This window comes from Serinus canaria, chromosome 6, assembly GCF_022539315.1.
Source record: "Serinus canaria isolate serCan28SL12 chromosome 6, serCan2020, whole genome shotgun sequence".
In the NCBI taxonomy this organism is placed as follows: domain Eukaryota; kingdom Metazoa; phylum Chordata; class Aves; order Passeriformes; family Fringillidae; genus Serinus; species Serinus canaria.
The window spans coordinates 26,055,668-26,061,667 of record NC_066320.1 but is presented as its reverse complement, the minus strand read 5'-3'; the positions used below and the strand labels follow the sequence as shown (position 1 = coordinate 26,061,667).

Below are 6,000 nucleotides of genomic sequence, written 5' to 3'. Positions count from 1 at the left end.
GTTAGTAGACAGTACACATCACAGCCAACACCTGTGTAAAGTGGTCATCTGAACAGGATGTAGATGTCTGTATGGGCAGAATGTGAACTTCTATATAATTCCCTTTAAATTGCCATATGAAAGGGAATTTCCAATGAGTCATGTGCTATTTGCAGATTAGTTCTATCCAGAACCTGGTGCCAAGGAAACTGACTTATTCTCTGTTATTACTTTGCTATTCATTACATTGTGCAATATATCAATTGCAAACATAAATACATTGTGTAGTCCATGGATAGGAATAAATCTTGTTATGTTCAAGTACGTTCATGCCAGGTGCTAGCCCTGCACAGGGAATCGCACACATTGTGCAGTTTCCTTGGATTTTTCATGTTCTATTCATAGTACTTTGATGGTTTGGGTTTTTTGGGTTTTGTCTGGTTTTCTTTTTCATTTGGCTGCTTCATTTTTGAACTCAACTTTGAAGAAATGACTTGAACAAAATATTTTGAACTTTTTTCTGAAACTCACGGTGCTCACTGAGGGTCTCTCTTTCAGCCTCTGGGTATCTTTGACAGCTCCAGAAACTTTTGGGAGGACGTAATTTCCCCTTGACTTTCCCACCAAGGTTCTTCAGCTGAGGTATGTTTGTTTGTATTGTTTTTTTGTATTGGTTTTGTTAGGTGTAGAAGACTGAAAGACTCTGACATATTATGTAGAATATATTTCTGTTTTTTACATCTTCTTGTGTTCAGAATGCAAGAAATTGTGGAACTTTGGGGTAGAACAAAGCCCCTTTCCAGATCAGTGTGTCCAGTTGAGGAAGGACTGGTGCTTTTCCTTGGATCTCTCCTAGGGCTCACTCCTGATTTGTGCAATGGTTTCTGTAAAACAGCTTTCTGATCCAACTGGAGACTGCTCCAAACCCATTCCCACTGCTCCACTGCTGTTTCCATCAGTCCTTGGTTGTTGCTGGTGGGATCAGTCATTTAGCAGCAGATTCTGCCAGCTGTGCCCTTGCACTGATGGTGAACTTTGGCTTCATGTTAATTTAGGACAGTGAAAGACATAATTCCATGCAACCCTTTTTTCCCCTACAACCTCTAGAGGCCCTGGGCACAGGCCAGCTGTGTCACACAGATATGGAATATCACCCTGTGCCTTTGGCTGCCCTTCAGACTCTGCCTTATATTTTTAGCTTTAGTCCTCTTACCAGGAGAATTGTCTCTCCTTACAATATTTGTAGCACGCTGGGTGGATTAGCAGTTCTGCTCACTCCTCCTCTGCTCTCTAGTAAAAAGCATTCAAAAATGACTCTTAATTTTGATTAAGGAAGAATTGTACTTCCTAACACTTCCAAAACATCCTTGTTTAAAGGACTTTGTTTGAACTGGCATCTAAACTTGGAAGTCTCTGTCACACAGCAGGTGCTTCAGATCACTAATCTCCTGCAGTCCAAGCTGGTATTTATTCCTGTCCACTCTCAGATCCTTTTACTTGGCATAGCAAAGCATACCATGCACCCCACAAATTGTGCTGGTGAGCATATTTAATTGTACATCAGCAGATTACCTATAATTAACTCCATCACAGTGAGATCCTTGAATATCCTCTTTGGAAGGATTAATGTCTTCTCCAAGGACAGAAGCAACCCTGCAAGTAAGATGGAGCTGCAAAGTTCTGTTGGCAGAGATTTGAGATGGTTAAAGCCTTTGATGATCACTCTGAAGTTGTTTATATTTCAAAGTCCAGGCTTTGACTTCCTTGAGCTGTAGCACTGGGTAACTACAAATATCTCAGGGTTTCCTATCAGTCCTGTGCATGTAGATAAACTCTTCCTTGATTTGCTCTAATACCAGACTGCCAAGGTGGTCAGCTGGGATGAGGTTTGGCATGATTAGAAGTCAGTGGTTTGTCTATGGTTGGAATAGTCGCTTAAATTTTATATTCAGTGCAAAGATACTGGGTCCTTCAGAGCCTCTTATGAGTGATGCACCTGGATGCTTGAGGCATCTGCTCTGGGATCAGAAGGCCTGTGGCCCTAGAAATGAATGTTTCTTCCTAGTGGGAGAGACAGATATAAACATCTAGGCTTGGCTGGGTAAAGCTCACCCAATGCGTTGGTTCTCCAGTCCAGTTCAACTTTTCCTTAGCCTCTCAGTAATCCTTCAGTATTAGCAGGACTCAGCAGGACTTAGGACAATTTTTCTAGGCTGTAGGAGGCACAGACAAAGCAGATGAAAGACCAAGGTGTGACAAATCATTTATATCATTGAGACCTGTAAGTCCACTCCAGTTAAAGTTTTTTTAAAAAAACCTCCAAATAAATTATCACCCCTTCTGACTGTACCAGAGCACCACCTGCTACCTTGAAGACCTTGTAGGTCTCACAGATGCCCAGGGAGGCAGAATCACAGCTCCTCTCAAGAGCTGGGGCTACAATTGTGGTCACAAGGTATGCAATATGCCCCAGATGGTTAACTCCTCTGGATTAAGAACCCACAATGGTTTTCTGTGTTGCTATTTTAGACTTTCCCACTTGATTAGCACCACGTCTGTTTTCACTCATCTGAGTATCTACTAGATATATCAGCAAGTGGATTTTCCTAGGTAATAGTACATAATAATCTAATTTCTTATAGGGATATATTTAAGAAGATTAAATAATGAATCTTCTGTATAGGAGTGAGCTGTGTCTATCCTCCTATTTTGTCTTTTATTGCCATTGCATTTTCAATCTTATTCTTTCCAAAATTAATATCCAGGGGTTGAAATGGAAATTTCAAAGGCGTGTTGTGAACACTAAGGCATGCTGATGTAAAAATGTAAGAACCCCTCATAGCTTTCATTCTGCCTTGCTTCCTCTCCATGGAAGGTGCTGGTTTGAAGTATGGCACAGCAGCAGCCACCAGCTCATCCCAGCTGCTGTGGAGAGACTGTCTGCTGCAGTACATTGCTGTTACACTGGTGCTGAATGGTTGTAGGTTTTTGATGCCCCCTCTGCTGGATAGCTAACATGTGTGTGTCTGTGTGAGCCTGCAATTAGGACAGCTGAAACCACACATGCATAATGAGCTGGAAGTAGATTTCCAGCCTTGCACCATGGCTCCTGTGAGTAATGCATATGTCACAGGCTTCTTCAGCATCACTGAAATTCCTCTCCTTAGAGGGAACCATTCAGCTCAACAAGATTGAGGGTCAGGACTTTAATTTGTATTAATATAATCTATTAGTGCTTTTCTGCCTCAAGCTGCCCTGCACGTCCAAACTTACTGGAAATATTGCTCTGTGTGTGTGCAATGGTGTTCATGTAAACAGAACAGAGAAAAGTTTGTCTGTGATCACAAACTCATCCACAGATTTCAAAGAGAGAAAATTGAAAATCTTTTCTATTCAGAAATATCACTGCAGAGACCTGGGGAGATGCATTTAGCTTCATGGACTCCTATCTCAGACAAAATCTCTCAAGGTGCATTATACCAGGGCAGATGTTGCAGAACATATGACAAAGATCGTGGCATGGAGAGGGGAATGAAGGCAGGATGCTACCTTTGGACTGCATCTCTCCTCAAACACAATAATATTGTTGATATCAAGCTATCACTATTAAACTGTGAGCTCATCCTCTTTCTCCATAAGCGTTGCAGTATTTCTGACCTGACATCTTCATTTTTCAGCAAGTGATTGGGACAAAATTGCCCATATTTTTAGATTTAAATGAGAGATGATTAAGAACGAAAATTCCCCATAAAGATTAACTTTATGCAATAATTCTATCCATTCTTTCGTGCAAAAATATCCAACCAGCTCTAGTGCAAGACACTATTAAAACCTGTTAAAAACACTTTTGATTTGGTTGGCTCCTACATGTGATTGCACCATATTAAGGTTAGTGCATTAAATTAGCTTTAAAGCTTATATTGGCTATTGGCTGAAACAGCCAAGATATTTCAGCATGAAGATATGAAAGGCTTTCCAAAGTCACCTGAATGGGTGCATTGTGTGAAAGTCTCTAGCATCGTTGAAATCAGTTCCAGTCCAACCCCCCTGATTTTCATTAACCTTGAATTACCAGTAAAAGTTAAAATGTATTAAATACATGCTGGAAACATCCTTCACTACATTGCTGCAATGGTGCTGCTGCAGAATGTGTCTTTGGCACATTTGGTGCTCTGAGACTTCATGGCATTTGTTCTTGTATGCTTTTTCCTTGGTGCCTTTATATAGGTTTTCTGAGGGTTTTTCTCTAGGTAGCTACAACATACCCTTGTAGCTTTAGAATCAAGAATAAAATGATATAAATTGTCTTAGTGAAATTATTTTAAAAGCATTATCATGAAGTCTGAAGCAAATTAATGCTGATTAAGCCTGAACTTGAATTGGCATCAGAGAATAGTTCGGGTTGGAAGGGAGCTTTAGAGGTCATCTAGTCCAGCTTCCAAAAGATGAGCAATATAGTAATCCACTGTATTAGAAAGATGGTAGTGGATAAAAAATGTTTGGATGGGACTGTAAAATGAGGTGTTTTAAAGGAAACTATGTCAACATATGGGACACATTACTTTTCATTGACAGGTGTTATCCAAGCTTGTTATTAATTGAGCAATCCAGCCTTGCTTGTTTTTTGCTGTAAAGGCTGCAGAGGTGATGACATAGGTGTGTGTTAATCAAGTGTCAGTGGATCACATATTTCTCTCTCTGCAGGACTTAACATTCATCAGTCTAAGAGCATCTCAACATAACAGCTAATTCTCCTACCCAACATCCTACCAGGCTGGTAAGTATTCTGCCATTTTACAGATAGAGATAATTATAAAAATACTAAAAATTTCTGACTGGGAATCATAAACAGTTGCATTAAGAACATTCTCCCTCCACTTGTGGTAAAGCATCTGTATAGAATTTATGGACTACTCAGCCCAGCAGCAATGAGTACCTTTACAGGAGAAGCTACCAGCTGACATCCAGTCATCAAACTCAACTTACATCACTCAGAATAGATGGTAACGTGCCAGTGTCCCATGCAGAAAAGTCACTGCTGGCTGCAGTAAATTAACAAGATCATATTTATATATTTATAGTTTGGGGAGGACTTCTTCATGCATGTAAACAGGGATTTTTTGCTTCCAAATCAGTTTCAGGTATAATGTTCTCTTAAAATATTAACATTAATCAAACTGTGAAAACCTAGAGGCATGAGTAGCTTAACAACATCTTCATCTAATTAGAATTTTATGACCACATGGACAATGGGGGAAATACAGTCTTACTCAGCACTCTGTGATTAAAATGACTGACTGGAATGGACATTTAGAAGCCTTGTTATGGAATATATTTATCTTGACAACCATAGTGGAAGGGCAGTTGTTGTGCACTGAAAGATGTTGCTGCAAGTCATTTCAGCTGCTGGTTCATGTCCAGTAACACTTCCAAGATGGGACCTCTTGACTATTTTTGTATGAATGCTTGAGAAACAATTGGATGCTTTGAGAATGAGGTTAGGTGATGATTTATATAGGAATGGTCAACAAACACCATCTACCTATCAAGAGCATGTGAAGCTTATGCAATGATCTTCTTCACACTTCTGACCCAGGATAACCCATGTTATCAGTCCATCCCATTTGAGTGTTGTAAGAACAGCTGTAGGTCCTTATATATTCTGGTATCACAGTAATGGGAGCTGTAATTGCTTCAGCAAGATAGATAAAATAGCAGAGGACAGAGATCATCCCTGGCACCTCTCCTGGGTACCTTCTCTCCGTGGATGAATCATTCTTTATCCAGGTAGATTTTCTATATGTCCTTTCTCATGACCATATACATTTGGGGCTGGATTGGCACTGGTTATTTTGCTGTATTTTTTTTGCATGAAAGAAAATACAATTAGAGGTTCCATACAGTGCTCAGGATACTTGCAGAAAATAAATGAGAAAATAAATGTTTCTCAGGTATCTTAGAATGGAGCAATATGTGAAACAGAACTGCGTAAATTTTTTCTGAATCACTGCCTGTTTACAG

The 6,000-nt window shown here is 39.9% G+C and overlaps 1 protein-coding gene across 4 annotated transcripts in view; it reads left to right on the top strand.

Moving 5' to 3' along the window:
* The first annotated feature begins 273 nt into the window (after positions 1-273).
* The window catches only part of GPAM (glycerol-3-phosphate acyltransferase, mitochondrial), a 47,127-nt gene continuing 41,400 nt past the window's right edge, over positions 274-6,000 (top strand). For 3 of the 4 annotated variants that reach the window (XM_050976085.1, XM_030240905.2, XM_030240906.2), the window contains exons 1-2: positions 280-621; positions 4,684-4,756. The gene's annotated coding sequence lies outside the window, so the exon portion shown is untranslated. Of the gene's footprint in view, positions 622-4,683; positions 4,757-6,000 lie in introns of all 4 variants that reach the window. The other variant, XM_030240901.2, reaches the window with a different exon arrangement.